Below are 16,582 nucleotides of genomic sequence, written 5' to 3' on the forward strand. Positions count from 1 at the left end.
GGCTGCAGCAGGCTAGGTCTAATAGACATCTTTACTGCAGCTTCATCACTCCCAGCGGCGCTGTATACTCCCGTGCCCTGGTTGCTGGGTCACTGCAGCGGAGGCTCCGGTTTCTTCCTAAGGTCAGTCACACACACACCGCCCTTCCGGATCACGAGGCCGCTGATTAAGGGGAGCGTGGCCGTAGGGGGTGGGCCGTGTGCGCACTGGGGTGGACACTGATTACTGGGCAGCCGCTCCACTAGCCACCAGGTACAGTTAAGGAGCACAGGTCTGGGGGTTTTTCTCCTATATTAACCCAATTTTGTACTGCCCGCAGCGCATTGTGATAGGTAATAGGGCCTGATTCAGGTTGGATTGCAATCACAATAAGCAATCCAACTGCAAAAATTGCTAAGAGCATACGCATGTGCCTGCATGCGATCGCCTCTGCCTGTCAATCGGGGCAGGGGGGGAGAGTGGGGTCAGCAACACTCCATTTCCAAGTCAGGGATGGAGCAGTGCGGGGGCAAGGCTTCAAAATGGGGTCTGCAATGGAGGAGACACAGGGGGCGTGGTCACAGCGGCTGTATGACATCACATTCAGCCGCTGTGATCACAAAAATGGTGGCGGCTTCCTGCGCGCACATACAGTCTGCACCAGCAGGAGGCTACACCATTGTTTATGATCACGCTGAACTGCAGTGCGACTGCAATTACAGCATGGTCAAGAAGGGAGGTGTCATACTGGGTGGCCATGCCCTGTCACTGTGCAGGAGCCAGCACCGCTTACACACTAGTCCCCGGGTGCAGCCCCCAACCCCCGGGACACCCGGAGCAACAAAATGTAGATTCAGGCCACCAGGCCACGCCCCTACCTATGAAATCATGCCTCCTTTTTACCATTGCGCTGCTTATTTGCACGCACTGCATTACAATCTCCCTCGTTACCTCTCTGGGTGTCACCAGTGATAGTGACACCTCTGCCATGCTTGTAGCAGCTGGTCCAAAGATCTATGCCTCAAGCCCTGAGTGTTTGCCCTTGTGACTTGTTGATCATCATAGCGAAGCAGATGCTTACAGAAAACTGCAGGGGCTTAGATTGAAAATAAAAAAAATTGATGGGTATAAGGTAGAGAGGAGCGGGTTCGGTTCTCCGAGAACCGAATTCCCCACGAACTCCACGTGGTTTACACTGGTCTGAGGCAGGCTCGGTTGTTCCCGCCTGACTCGGAAAACCTGAACAAGGGAAAATGTCATCATCCCGCTGTCGGATTCTCGCGAGATTCGGATATTATATATAGAGCTGCGCGTTGCCGCCATTTTTACTCGTGCATTGAAGAGAGAGCGGAGAGGACGTGGCTATGTTCTCTCAGTGGAAATCTCAATATCAGTGCTCAGTATCAGTGGTTACTTATTGCTGCTCAGTAATACTAGTAGTGTGTCTCTCCTGCTCAGTGTCAGTTCTCAGTAGTATCCTCATCAGTGCTCAGTATCACTGCTCATTGTCTTGTGCTGCATTGTGGTGCTCAGCATACTACAGTACATTACTAATAGTCCAGTGCTGCATCTTGCTGCTCAGTGTCAGTTCTAGTATCCTCATCAGTGCTCACTATCACTGCTCATTGCATTGTGGTGTTCTGTATACTACAGTAATATAGTAACATATAGTAACATAGTTTTTGAGGTTGAATAGAGGCAAATTGCCCATCGTGTTCAACCTGTTTTAAGTTGTGATGATTCTACATACTTGCTGAATAATGTTTTATGACTAGTTAACTACTATAACTCATGTTACCCCCGGATTAACCATGTTGATATTTTAAGTATTATAACCTTGGATAGCTTTTTCATTCAGAAATGTATCCATTCCTTTTTTAAATCCAATTACAGAGTCCGCCATTACCACCTTCCCTGGCAGGGAATTCCACATCCTGATTGCCCTAACAGTGAAGAACCCTTTCCTCCATTGCATTCTGAATTTCCTCCAGTCGCAGCGAGTGACCACGTGTTCTTTTATTAAATAATTCCTCTGATAACTCTTTGTTATGTATCTTTACATATTTGAAGATATTAATAATATCTCCTCTTAGGCACCTCTTTTCTAGTGTATACATATTCAGCCTAGTAAGTCTTGGGTATGGGTGAAGATGTTTCTCACAAAATTGTTGCACCAAAGCATCATTGAAATTCAAGCTGGAAAGATGATTTTAATATATCACTTGTACATTTTGTACTGCTCTTCTGGTGACAATGTAGTTTGTTTTTGTCAATTACCATTTTAATAATAGGGTAAAGAAAATTAAGTGGATTTTTGAAAGAAAACAATACTGTCAATATACTATTAAAACAAATTAAAATGGTAAAAGTTATTGTACTTTAAGTAAAAATAAAAGAGCCAAAATATCAATCCCAGTTTTGGATTACTTTAATTAACAAAAAACAATGCATATAGCAGAGGATAGTTTCAATCTGCCTACCTCTGGGTTATGGGCCCAGCATGCTTCCGTTGCAGTACTCTGCTGCTCATGTAAGTGCAAGAGATCCTGAAGCACTCACTCATCATGGGAAAGTACCAATGTGTTTCTTACAAAAACTCTCCAGATTATTGACTTTTTAAAGTTTTTCTAGGAAACGTTCTAGATGAATGCTTATTAGCCTTTGTCAGTATATACTTTTACGAGGTGTCTCTGTGGTGCAATCGGTTAGCATGTTTGGCTATTAACCAAAAGGTTGGTGGTTCAATCCCACCCATGGATGTAATTGACCTTGTGATTAGATTTTGGTAATCTTTAAGTAGACAAGTCAAAATGTCAAACTCCCTTTTATGGTGTAGGGTACCTGGCCTTCTCTGATGTAATCAGAGTTAGATTTGATTAAGTGATTTTATAAAAAACAGCTAGGAAGCACAATTTAGCAGTGGGTTGCAGAGAAAAAAAACTATGCTGGCAGAAAAGTCCAATTGAGTGATTAAACAGCTCTTCATTTTCTGATTTTATGTTTATGCTAACAAATTTGCTCTCTGAAAAGTGTCCACAAAGTAAAGTCTCTGATTAACACCTTTGTAGGAATGGTTTTTCACCTATTACTGAATTAAACTTGCTTCATTGGAAAGGCAGCAAGATGCATCCTCATTTCAATGTCTACTGAAATAATACAGGTTGACACCAGGAAACATAAACGTCACTGCATCCTTGCTGCTTCCTCATGGGGAAGTCTGTTTAATGTGAAAACAAGGTGATATCTAATCAGCACACAGGTAAGGAATTAAGAAAATCTTTCTTTATGGGTGAAGATGTTTCTCACAAAATTGTTGCACCAAAGCATCATTGAAATTCAAGCTGGAATGATGATTTTAATATATCACTTGTACATTTTGTACTGCTCTTCTGGTGACAATGTAGTTTGTTTTTGTCAATTACCATTTTAATAATAGGGTAAAGAAAATTAAGTGGATTTTTGAAAGAAAACAATACTGTCAATATACTATTAAAACAAATTAAAATGGTAAAAGTTATTGTACTTTAAGTAAAAATAAAAGAGCCAAAATATCAATCCCAGTTTTGGATTACTTTAATTAACAAAAAACAATGCATATAGCAGAAGATAGTTTCAATCTGCCTACCTCTGGGTTATGGGCCCAGCATGCTTCCGTTGCAGTACTCTGCTGCTCATGTAAGTGCAAGAGATCCTGAAGCACTCACTCATCATGGGAAAGTAGCAATGTGTTTCTTACAAAAACTCTCCAGATTATTGACTTTTTAAAGTTTTTCTAGGAAACGTTCTAGATGAATGCTTATTAGCCTTTGTCAGAATGGACTTTTACGAGGTGTCTCTGTGGTGCAATCGGTTAGCATGTTTGGCTATTAACCAAAAGGTTGGTGGTTCAATCCCACCCAGGGATGTAATTGACCTTGTGATCAGATTTTGGTGATCTTTAAGTAGACAAGTCAAAATTTCAAACCCCCTCTTATGGTGTAGGGTACCTGGCCTTCTCTGATGTAATCAGAGTTAGATTTGATTAAGTGATTTTATAAAAAACAGCTAGGAAGCACAATTTAGCAGTGGGTTGCAGAGAAAAAAAAATTATGCTGGCAGAAAAGTCCAATTGAGTGATTAAACAGCTCTTCATTTTCTGACTTTATTTTTATGCTAACAAATTTGCTCTCTGAAAAGTGTCCACAAAGCCAAGTCTCTGATTAACACCTTTGTAGGAATGTTTTTTCACCTATTACTGAATTAAACTTGCTACATTGGAAAGGCAGCAAGATGCATCCTCATTTCAATGTCTACTGAAATAATACAGGTTGACACCAGGAAACATAAACGTTACTGCATCCTTGCTGCTTTCTCATGTGGAAGTCTGTTTAATGTGAAAACAAGGTAATATCTAATCAGCACACAGATAAGGAATTAAGAAAATCTTTCTTTATGGGTGAAGATGTTTCTCACAAAATTGTTGTCCCAATGCATCATTGAAATTCAAGATGGAAGATGATTTTAATATATCACTTGTACATTTTGCATTGCTCTTCTGGTGACAGATTTCCCCAAATGTGGGAAACTTGACTGCATAATTTGTGTTTCCCCTGGTCGGCTCTCGTATAATTCAGATCTCTTTGTCTCAGGTCTCTCTCCAGCCTAGTTTGCTGTCTGTTTCCACTTCTCTTTTCTTGAGCTGCTCCCTTCTATGCCCTTGCGCACTATCCTGACTTCTCTCGTCTGCTTACTTTGTGCCTTCCAATGCACAATGCAAACTACAGGTAGTGCTGCAGGGCCCACACCCTTTTACTTGCCGTACAGAGCAGCTCTAGAGCTGTTACAGTGCCCAGCTGCTGCAAGAAATCAGCTTGTATGCTTCAGGGGCTGGGGCATTTCCAACATGAGCCCCACACCGAAGGAGGGTGGAGGTGTTTAATGCGAAATAGGGGTCATCCAAGCGCCGCAAAAGGCCGCCATGCCCTGCACGCTCCTTTTCTCTTTTCATATGCAGACGAGGGTTGAAGCCAACTTTGACCCACTGCTTGGATGACATCACCATATGCAAATCCATCTGCTGCAGGCCTTCCCCCAGGAATGCTTGCACTAGTTGTTGCATTTGGTTTGTTGTTTGGGGGTGCTTCAGTATTAGGCAGCCTTCTTCCCTCCCATGTTCATCTGAAAATATGTGTTCTCCCTGCAGTTGTTGTCCCCAGATGAGAGTTCCCTTGTGCTGCCTCAGTTGAATCTCCTTTACTTGACAGAGATGTGCCTGAGCAGCGGCCCTCCCCAGCCCTATCCCAAATCATACTTATTTTGCATAGGAGATACCATGGTCATGAAGATTGTTCTCCCAGGGTGAGGTTCATTCATTGCATTCTGGGTATGCTGACCCCTGTGATTTCCCCAAATGTGGGTAACTCGACTGCATTATTTGTTGTAGTGGGGGACTGTGTTTGTGTTTTCCTCTGGTCAGCTCTGGTAAAAGTCAGATTTCTTTGTCTCAGATCTTCCTCTAGCCTTGTTCTTCTTTCGAGAGTTCCCTTGTGCTGCCTCAGTTGGATCTCCTTCACTTGACAGGGGGGTGCCCGAGCAGCGACCCTCCACAGCTCTAGCCCAACTCCTACTTACCTGCCAGGTGAGATACTATGATCATGAAGGTGCTTCTCCCAGGGCAAGGCTCACCCATTGCACTCTGGGTGTGCTGCCCCTGCGATTTCCCCAAATGTGGGAAACTTGACTGCAGAATTTGTGTTTCCCCTGGTCGGCTCTCGTATAATTCAGATCTCTTTGTCTCAGGTCTCTCTACAGCCTAGTTTGCTGTCTGTTTCCACTTCTTTTTTCTTGAGCCCCTCCCTTTTATACCCTTGTGCACTATCCTGACTTCTCCTCCTGTCTGCTTACTTTGTGCCTTCCAATGCACAATGCAAACTACAGGTAGTGCTGCAGGGCCCACACCCTTTTACTTGCCTTACAGAGCAGCTCTGGAGCTGTTACAGTGCCATGCTGCTGCAAGAAATCAGCTTGAATGCTTCAGGGGCTGGGGCATGGCCAACATGAGACCCACACCGAAGGAGGGTGGGGGTGTTTAATGCAAACTAAGGGTCATCCAAGCACCGCAAAAGGCCGCCATGCCCTGCACGCCCCTTTTCTCTTTTCATATGCAGACGAAGGTTGTAGCCAACTTTGACCCACTGCTTGGATGACATCACCATATGCAAATCCATCTGCGGCAGGCCTTCCCCCAGGAATGCTTGCACTAGTTGTTGCATTTGGTTTGTTGTTTGGGGGTGCTTCAGTATTAGGCAGCCTTCTGCCCTCCCATGTTCATCTGAAAATATGTGTTCTCCCTGCAGTTGTTGTCCCCAGATGAGAGTTCCCTTGTGCTGCCTCAGTTGAATCTCCTTTACTTGACAGAGATGTGCCTGAGCAGCGGCCCTCCCCAGCCCTATCCCAAATCATACTTATTTTGCATAGGAGATACCATGGTCATGAAGATTATTCTCCCAGGGTGAGGTTCATTCATTGCATTCTGGGTATGCTGACCCCTGTGATTTCCCCAAATGTGGGTAACTCGACTGCATTATTTGTGGTAGTGGGGGACTGTGTTTGTGTTTTCCTCTGGTCAGCTCTGGTAAAAGTCAGATTTCTTTGTTTCAGATCTTCCTCTAGCCTTGTTCTTCTTTCGAGAGTTCCCTTGTGCTGCCTCAGTTGGATCTCCTTCACTTGACAGGGGGGTGCCCGAGCAGCGACCCTCCCCAGCTCAAGCCCAACTCCTACTTACCTGCCAGGTGAGATACTATGATCATGAAGGTGCTTCTCCCAGGGCAAGGCTCACCCATTGCACTCTGGGTGTGCTGCCCCTGCGATTTCCCCAAATGTGGGAAACTTGACTGCATAATTTGTGTTTCCCCTGGTCGGCTCTCGTATAATTCAGATCTCTTTGTCTCAGGTCTCTCTCCAGCCTAGTTTGCTGTCTGTTTCCACTTCTTTTTTCTTGAGCCCCTCCCTTTTATACCCTTGTGCACTATCCTGACTTCTCCTCCTGTCTGCTTACTTTGTGCCTTCCAATGCACAATGCAAACTACACACCCTTTTACTTGCCTTACAGAGCAGCTCTGGAGCTGTTACAGTGCCAAGCTGCTGTAAGAAATCAGCTTGAATGCTTCAGGGGCTGGGGCATTGTCAACATGAGCCCCACACCGAAGGAGGGTGGGGGTGTTTAATGCGAACTAAGGGTCATCCAAGCGCCGCAAAAGGCCGCCATGCCCTGCATACCCCTTTTCTCTTTTCATATGCAGATGAGGGTTCCAGACAACTTTGGCCCACTGCTTGGATGACATCACCGTATGCAAATCCGTCTTCTGCAGAACTTCCCCCAGGAATGCTTGTACTAGTTGTTGCATTTGGTTTGTTGTTTGGGGGTGCTTCAGTATTAGGCAGCCTTCTGCCCTCCCATGTTCATCTGAAAATATGTGTTCTCCCTGCAGTTGTTGTCCCCAGATGAGAGTTCCCTTGTGCTGCCTCAGTTGAATCTCCTTTACTTGACAGAGATGTGCCTGAGCAGCGGCCCTCCCCAGCCCTATCCCAAATCATACTTATTTTGCATAGGCGATACCATGGTCATGAAGATTGTTCTCCCAGGGTGAGGTTCATTCATTGCATTCTGGGTATGCTGACCCCTGTGATTTCCCCAAATGTGGGAAACTCGACTGCATTATTTGTGGTAGTGGGGGACTGTGTTTGTGCTTTCCTCTGGTCAGCTCTGGTAAAAGTCAGATTTCTTTGTCTCAGATCTTCCTCTAGCCTTGTTCTTCTTTCGAGAGTTCCCTTGTGCTGCCTCAGTTGGATCTCCTTCACTTGACAGGGGGTGCCCGAGCAGCAATCCTCCACAGCTCTGGCCCAACTCCTACTTACCTGCCAGGTGAGATACTATGATCTTCACTGTTAGGGCAATCAGGATGTGGAATTCCCTGCCAGGGAAGGTGGTAATGGCGGACTCTGTAATTGGATTTAAAAAAGGAATGGATACATTTCTGAATGAAAAAGCTATCCAAGGTTATAATACTTAAAATATCAACATGGTTAATCCGGGGGTAACATGAGTTGTAGTAGCTAACTAGTCATAAAACATTATTCAGCAAGTATGTAGAATCATCACAACTTAAAACAGGTTGAACACGATGGGCAATTTGCCTCTATTCAACCTCAAAAACTATGTTACTATATGTTACTATATTACTATGTTACTGTAGTATACAGAACACCACAATGCAATGAGCAGTGATAGTGAGCACTGATGAGGATACTAGAACTGACACTGAGCAGCAAGATGCAGCACTGGACTATTAGTAATGTACTGTAGTATGCTGAGCACAACAATGCAGCACAAGACAATGAGCAGTGATACTGAGCACTGATGAGGATACTACTGAGAACTGACACTGAGCAGGAGAGACACACTACTAGTATTACTGAGCAGCAATAAGTATCCACTGATACTGAGCACTGATATTGAGATTTCCACTGAGAGAACATAGCCACGTCCTCTCCGCTCTCTCTTCAATGCACGAGTAAAAATGGCGGCAACGCGCAGCTCTTTATATGGAATCCGAATCTCGCGAGAATCCGACAGCGGGATGATGACATTTTCCCTTGTTCAGGTTTTCCGAGTCAGGCGGGAACAACCGAGCCTACCTCGTACCAGTGTAAACCACGTGGAGTTCGTGGGGAATTCGGTTCTCGGAGAACCGAACCCGCTCCTCTCTACCTTATACCCATCAATTTTTTTTATTTTCAATCTAAGCCCCTGCAGTTTTCTGTAAGCATCTGCTTTGCTATGATGATCAACAAGTCACAAGGGCAAACACTCAGGGCTTGAGGCGTAGATCTTAGGACCAGCTGCTACAAGCATGGCAGAGGTGTCACTATCACTGGTGACACCCAGAGAGGTGGCGAGGGAGATTGTAATGCAGTGCGCGCAGATAAGCAGCGCAATGGTAAAAAGGAGGCATGGTTTCATAGGTAGGGGCGTGGCCTGGTGGCCTGAATCTACATTTTGTTGCTCCGGGTGTCCCGGGGGTTGGGGGCTGCACCGGAGACTAGTGTGTGAGCGGTGCTGGCTCCTGCACAGTGACATGGCATGGCCACTAGAGATGTGCACCGGAAATTTTTCGGGTTTTGTGTTTTGGTTTTGGGTTCGGTTCCGCGGCCGTGTTTTGGGTTCGAACGCGTTTTGGCTAAACCTCACCGAATTTTTTTTGTCGGATTCGGGTGTGTTTTGGATTCGGGTGTTTTTTTCAAAAAACCCTAAAAAACAGCTTAAATCATAGAATTTGGGAGTCATTTTGATCCCAAAGTATTATTAACCTCAATAACCATAATTTCCACTCATTTTCAGTCTATTCTTAACACCTCACACCTCACAATATTATTTTTAGTCCTAAAATTTGCACCGAGGTCGCTGGATGACTAAGCTCAGTGACCCAAGTGGCCGACACAAACACCTGGCCCATCTAGGAGTGGCACTGCAGTGTCACGCATGATGGCCCTTCCAAAAAACACTCCCCAAACAGCACATGACGCAAAGAAAAAAAGAGGCGCAATGAGGTAGCTGTGTGACTAAGCTCAGCGACCCAAGTGGCCGACACAAACACCTGGCCCATCTAGGAGTGGCACTGCAGTGTCACGCAGGATGGCCCTTCCAAAAAACACTCCCCAAACAGCACATGACGCAAAGAAAAAAAGAGGTGCAATGAGGTAGCTGTGTGACTAAGCTCAGCGACCCAAGTGGCCGACACAAACACCTGGCCCATCTAGGAGTGGCACTGCAGTGTCACGCAGGATGGCCCTTCCAAAAACACTCCCCAAACAGCACATGACGCAAAGAAAAAAAGAGGCGCAATGAGGTAGCTGTGTGACTAAGCTCAGCGACCCAAGTGGCCGACACAAACACCTGGCCCATCTAGGAGTGGCACTGCAGTGTCACGCAGGATGGCCCTTCCAAAAAACACTCCCCAAACAGCACATGACGCAAAGAAAAAAAGAGGCGCAATGAGGTAGCTGTGTGACTAAGCTCAGCGACCCAAGTGGACGACACAAACACCTGGCCCATCTAGGAGTGTCACTGCAGTGTCACGCAGGATGGCCCTTCCAAAAAACACTCCCCAAACAGCACATGACGCAAAGAAAAAAAGAGGCGCAATGAGGTAGCTGTGTGACTAAGCTCTGCGACCCAAGTGGCCGACACAAACACCTGGCCCATCTAGGAGTGGCACTGCAGTGTCACGCAGGATGGCCCTTCCAAAAAACACTCCCCAAACAGCACATGACGCAAAGAAAAATAAAAGAAAAAAGAGGTGCAAGGTGGAATTGCCTTGGGCCCTCCCACCCACCCTTATGTTGTATAAACAGGACATGCACACTTTAACCAACCCATCATTTCAGTGACAGGGTCTGCCACACGACTGTGACTGAAATGACGGGTTGGTTTGGACCCCCACCAAAAAAGAAGCAATTAATCTCTCCTTGCACAAACTGTCTCTATAGAGGCAAGATGTCCACCTCATCATCATCCTCCGATTCATCACCGTGTACATCCCCCTCCTCACAGATTATCAATTCGTCCCCACTGGAATCCACCATCTCAGCTTCCTGTGTACTTTGTGGAGGCAATTGCTGCTGGTCAATGTCTCCACGGAGAAATTGATTATAATTCATTTTAATGAACATCATCTTCTCCACATTTTCTGGAAGTAACCTCGTACGCCGATTGCTGACAAGGTGAGCGGCGGCACTAAACACTCTTTCGGAGTACACACTTGTGGGAGGGCAACTTAGGTAGAATAAAGCCAGTTTGTGCAAGGGCCTCCAAATTGCCTCTTTTTCCTGCCAGTATACGTACGGACTGTCTGACATGCCTACTTGGATGCGGTCACTCATATAATCCTCCACCATTCTTTCAATGGTGAGAGAATCATATGCAGTGACAGTAGACGACATGTCCGTAATCGTTGGCAGGTCCTTCAGTCCGGACCAGATGTCAGCATCAGCAGTCGCTCCAGACTGCCCTGCATCACCGCCAGCGGGTGGGCTCGGAATTCTGAGCCTTTTCCTCGCACCCCCAATTGCGGGAGAATGTGAAGGAGGAGCTGTTGACCGATCAAGTTCCGCTTGACTTGATAATTTTCTCACCAGCAGGTCTTTGAACCCCTGCAGACTTGTGTCTGCCGGAAAGAGAGATACAACGTAGGTTTTAAATCTAGGATCGAGCACGGTGGCCAAAATGTAGTGCTCTGATTTCAACAGATTGACCACCCGTGAATCCTGGTTAAGCGAATGAAGGGCTCCATCCACAAGTCCCACATGCCTAGCGGAATCGCTCTGTCTTAGCTCCTCCTTCAATGTCTCCAGCTTCTTCTGCAAAAGCCTGATGACGGGAATGACCTGACTCAGGCTGGCAGTGTCTGAACTGACTTCACGTGTGGCAAGTTCAAAAGGTTGCAGAACCTTGCACAACGTTGAAATCATTCTCCACTGCGCTTGAGACAGGTGCATTCCACCTCCTATATCGTGGTCAGATGTATAGGCTTGAATGGCCTTTTGCTGCTCCTCCATCCTCTGAAGCATATAGAGGGTTGAATTCCACCTCGTTACCACTTCTTGCTTCAGATGATGGCAGGGCAGGTTCAGGCGTTTTTGGTGTTGCTCCAGTCTTCTGTACGTGGTGCCTGTACGCCGAAAGTGTCCCGCAATTCTTGTGGCCACCGACAGCATCTCTTGCACGCCCCTGTCGTTTTTTAAATAATTCTGCACCACCAAATTCAAGGTATGTGCAAAACATGGGACGTGCTGGAATTTGCCCAGATATAATGCACGCACAATATTGCTGGCGTTGTCCGATGCCACAAATCCACAGGAGAGTCCAATTGGGGTAAGCCATTCTGTGATGATCTTCCTTAGTTGCCGTAAGAGGTTTTCAGCTGTGTGCGTATTCTGGAAAGCGGTGATACAAAGCGTAGCCTGCCTAGGAAAGAGTTGGCGTTTGCGAGATGCTGCTACTGGTGCCGCCGCTGCTGTTCTTGCGGCGGGAGTCAATACATCTACCCAGTGGGCTGTCACAGTCATATAGTCCTGAGTCTGCCCTGCTCCACTTGTCCACATGTCCGTGGTTAAGTGGACATTGGGTACAACTGCATTTTTTAGGACACTGGTGAGTCTTTTTCTGAGGTCTGTGTACATTTTCGGTATCGCCTGCCTAGAGAAATGGAACCTAGATGGTATTTGGTACCGGGGACACAGTACCTCAATCAAGTCTATAGTTGGCTCTGAAGTAATGATGGATACCGGAACCACGTTTCTCACTGCCCAGGATGCCAAGGCCTCAGTTATCCGCTTTGCAGCAGGATGACTGCTGTGATATTTCATCTTCCTTGCAAAGGACTGTTGGACAGTCAATTGCTTGGTGGAAGTAGTAAAAGTGGTCTTACGACTTCCCCTCTGGGATGACCATCGACTCCCAGCAGCAACAACAGCAGCGCCAGCAGCAGTAGGCGTTACACTCAAGGATGCATCGGAGGAATCCCAGGCAGGAGAGAACTCGTCAGAATTGCCAGTGACATGGCCTGCAGGACTATTGGCATTCCTGGGGAAGGAGGAAATTGACACTGAGGGAGTTGGTGGGGTGGTTTGCGTGAGCTTGGTTACAAGAGGAAGGGATTTACTGGTCAGTGGACTGCTTCCGCTGTCGCCCAAAGTTTTTGAACTTGTCACTGACTTATGATGAATGCGCTGCAGGTGACGTATAAGGGAGGATGTTCCGAGGTGGTTAACGTCCTTACCCCTACTTATTACAGCTTGACAAAGGCAACACACGGCTTGACACCTGTTGTCCGCATTTCTGTTGAAATACTTCCACACCGAAGAGCTGATTTTTTTGGTATTTTCACCAGGCATGTCAATGGCCATATTCCTCCCACGGACAACAGGTGTCTCGCCGGGTGCCTGACTTAAACAAACCACCTCACCATCAGAATCCTCCTTGTCAATTTCCTCCCCAGCGCCAGCAACACCCATATCCTCCTCATCCTGGTGTACTTCAACACTGACATCTTCAATCTGACTATCAGGAACTGGACTGCGGGTGCTCCTTCCAGCACTTGCAGGGGGCGTGCAAATGGTGGAAGGTGCATGCTCTTCACGTCCAGTGTTGGGAAGGTCAGGCATCGCAACCGACACAATTGGACTCTCCTTGTGGATTTGTGATTTTGAAGAACGCACAGTTCTTTGCTGTGCTTTTGCCAGCTTAAGTCTTTTCATTTTTCTAGCGAGAGGCTGAGTGCTTCCATCCTCATGTGAAGCTGAACCACTAGCCATGAACATAGGCCAGGGCCTCAGCCGTTCCTTGCCACTCCGTGTGGTAAATGGCATATTGGCAAGTTTACGCTTCTCCTCCGACGATTTTTATTTAGATTTTTGAGTCCTTTTTTTACTGATCTTTTGTGTTTTGGATTTTACATGCTCTGTACTATGACATTGGGCATCGGCCTTGGCAGACGACGTTGATGGAATTTCATCGTCTCGGCCATGACTAGTGGCAGCAGCTTCAGCACGAGGTGGAAGTGGATCTTGATCTTTCCCTATTTTTGGAACCTCAACATTTTTGTTCTCCATATTTTAATAGGCACAACTAAAAGGCACCTCAGGTAAACAATGGAGATGGATGGATACTAGTATACTTATGGATGACGAGTGACTGACGACACAGAGGTAGCTACAGCCGTGGACTACCGTACTGCGTCTGCTAGTATAGAGATGATAATTAATGATATAAAAAAATATATATATAACTACTGTAGGTATATATAATATAATGACGGACCTGGTGGACACTGTCAGCAGACTGCTAAACTACTAGTATGAAGAAGATAGAAAAAAACTTGCACCACAGGTAGGTAGGTATACAATTATGGACGAGCACTGACGACACAGAGATAGCCACAGCCGTGGCCTACCGTACTGCGTCTGCTAGTATAGAGATGATAATTAATGATATAAAAAAAAATATATATAACTACTGTAGGTATATATAATATAATGATGGACCTGGTGGACACTGTCAGCAGACTGCTAAACTACTAGTATGAAGAAGATAGAAAAAAAAACCCACCACAGTTAGGTATACAATTATGGACGAGTGACGACACAGAGGTAGGTACAGCCGTGCACTACCGTACTGCGTCTGCTAGTATAGATAATATACTAAATATATTACTACTGTAGGTATATAATATAATGACGGACCTGGTGGACACTGTCAGCAGACTCCTAAACTACTAGTATGAAGAAGATAGAAAAAAAAACCCCACCACAGGTAGGTATACAATTATGGACGAGCACTGACGACACAGAGGTAGGTACAGCCGTGGACTACCGTACTGCGTCTGCTAGTATAGATAATATAATAAATATATTACTACTGTAGGTATATAATATAATGACGGACCTGGTGGACACTGTCAGCAGACTGCTAAACTACTAGTATGAAGAAGATAAAAAAAAAACCCCACCACAGGTAGGTAGGTATACAATTATGGACGAGCACTGACGACACAGAGATAGCCACAGCCGTGGACTACCGTACTGCGTCTGCTAGTATAGATAATATAATAAATATATTACTACTGTAGGTATATAATATAATGATGGACCTGGTGGACACTGTCAGTAGACTCCTAAACTACTAGTATGAAGAAGATAGAAAAAAAAAAACCACCACAGGTAGGTAGGTATACAATTATGGACGAGCACTGACGACACAGAGATAGCCACAGCCGTGGACTACCGTACTGCGTCTGCTAATATAGAGATGATAAAGATGAAAAAAAAAATATAACACTACTGCAGATAAATATTTATATAATATATGTATGACGGACCTGCTGGACACTGTCAGCAGAATGCGTTTATAGAATAAAAAAAAAACACCACAGGAGTGTTTAACTTTTTCAGGCAGACAATATACTGGTGGTCACACTGGCAGCAAAAGTGTGCACTGTACTCCTGCTATAACTGCTCCCCAGTCTCCCCCACAATTAAGCTGTGTGAGCAGTGAGCACTCAGCACAGTCAGATATACATAGATGATATATCATGCAGCACACTGAGGCTGAGCACAGATATGGTATGTGTATCGTTTTTTTTCAGGCAGAGAACGGATTATAAATAATAAAACTGGTGGTCACTATCAGCAAAACTCTGCACTACTGAGTACTCCTGACAAGTTCAACTGCTCCCCAAATTAGTAGTAAATCAAATGTCACTCGTCTCTATCTTCTAATCTAAACGGAGAGGACGCCAGCCACGTCCTCTCCCTATCAATCTCAATGCACGTGTGAAAATGGCGGCGACGCGCGGCTCCTTATATAGAATCCAAGTCTCGTGAGAATCCGACAGCGGGATGATGACGTTCGGGCGCGCTCGGGTTAACCGAGCAAGGCGGGAGGATCCGAGTCTGCTCGGACCCGTGCAAAAAAGGGTGAAGTTCGGGCGGGTTCGGATTCCGAGGAACCGAACCCGCTCATCTCTTATGGCCACCCAGCATGACGCCTCCCTTCTTGACCATGCTGTAATTGCAGTCGCACTGCAGTTCAGCGTGATCATAAAAAATGGTGTAGCCTCCTGCTGGTGCAGACTGTATGTGCGCGCAGGAAGCCGCCACCATTTTTGTGATCACAGCGGCTGAATGTGATGTCATACAGCCGCTGTGACCACGCCCCCTGTGTCTCCTCCATTGCAGACCCCATTTTGAAGCCTTGCCCCCGCACCGCTCCATCCCTGACTTGGAAATGGAGTGTTGCTGACCCCCCTCTCCCCCCCTGCCCCGATTGACAGGCAGAGGCGATCGCATTCTCTGCGGGGTGCCGCAGAAAATGCAGGCACATGCGTATGCTCTTAGCAATTTTTGCAGTTGGATCACTTATTGTGATTGCAATCCAACCTGAATCAGGCCCTATTACCTATCACAATGCGCTGCGGGCAGTACAAAATTGGTTTAATATAGGAGAAAAACCCCCAGACCTGTGCTCCTTAACTGTACCTGGTGGCTAGTGGAGCGGCTGCCCAGTAATCAGTGTCCACGCCAGTGCGCACACGGTCCACCCCCTACGGCCACGCTCCCCTTCATCAGCGGCCTCGTGATCCGGAAGGGCGGTGTGTGTGTGACTGACCTTAGGAAGAAACCGGAGCCTCCGCTGCAGTGACCCAGCAACCAGGGCACGGGAGTATACAGCGCCGCTGGGAGTGATGAAGCTGCAGTAAAGATGTCTATTAGACCTAGCCTGCTGCAGCCCTTGTAGATTCTCATAAAACAAGTTCTTCTTTTCTTGTCAAAATGAATAGCTAAGAATAGGCTGCCTGAGGCAGGCCCCTGTTAAGTGGCCTGCTACTGAAGGCACCAACTACAAACTGAGCTCCCTGTTCATGGAAGCGGAGTTATAGAGGAGGATGCACTGAGCATCTTGGGAACAGTCAAAAGCTTTGAGCCGGTTGGTGCCTCAGATCAAGATCCTACTCTACACCCCAATGTGAATCCTTGTGGAGTCCTGTGTACCCCACAGAAGAAATTA

At 46.2% G+C, this 16,582-nt stretch overlaps 6 non-coding genes across 6 annotated transcripts; all 6 read left to right on the forward strand.

Moving 5' to 3' along the window:
- Positions 1–3,810: 3,810 nt before the first annotated feature.
- Positions 3,811–3,884, forward strand: TRNAN-AUU (transfer RNA asparagine (anticodon AUU)). Its single transcript has one exon. It is a non-coding gene; the product is annotated as a tRNA-Asn (tRNA).
- Positions 3,885–5,265: 1,381 nt separating this feature from the next.
- Positions 5,266–5,429, forward strand: LOC135021417 (U1 spliceosomal RNA). The gene has a single exon (XR_010218668.1). It is a non-coding gene; the product is annotated as a U1 spliceosomal RNA (small nuclear RNA).
- Positions 5,430–5,581: 152 nt separating this feature from the next.
- LOC135021520 (U1 spliceosomal RNA) lies at positions 5,582–5,744 on the forward strand. Its single transcript, XR_010218757.1, has one exon. It is a non-coding gene; the product is annotated as a U1 spliceosomal RNA (small nuclear RNA).
- A 674-nt stretch (positions 5,745–6,418) lies between these two features.
- Positions 6,419–6,582, forward strand: LOC135021429 (U1 spliceosomal RNA). Its single transcript, XR_010218680.1, has one exon. It is a non-coding gene; the product is annotated as a U1 spliceosomal RNA (small nuclear RNA).
- A 152-nt stretch (positions 6,583–6,734) lies between these two features.
- LOC135021474 (U1 spliceosomal RNA) lies at positions 6,735–6,897 on the forward strand. Its single transcript, XR_010218724.1, has one exon. It is a non-coding gene; the product is annotated as a U1 spliceosomal RNA (small nuclear RNA).
- A 655-nt stretch (positions 6,898–7,552) lies between these two features.
- Positions 7,553–7,716, forward strand: LOC135021387 (U1 spliceosomal RNA). The gene has a single exon (XR_010218639.1). It is a non-coding gene; the product is annotated as a U1 spliceosomal RNA (small nuclear RNA).
- Positions 7,717–16,582: the final 8,866 nt, after the last annotated feature.

This window comes from Pseudophryne corroboree, unplaced genomic scaffold, assembly GCF_028390025.1.
Source record: "Pseudophryne corroboree isolate aPseCor3 unplaced genomic scaffold, aPseCor3.hap2 scaffold_370, whole genome shotgun sequence".
Taxonomy (NCBI): domain Eukaryota; kingdom Metazoa; phylum Chordata; class Amphibia; order Anura; family Myobatrachidae; genus Pseudophryne; species Pseudophryne corroboree.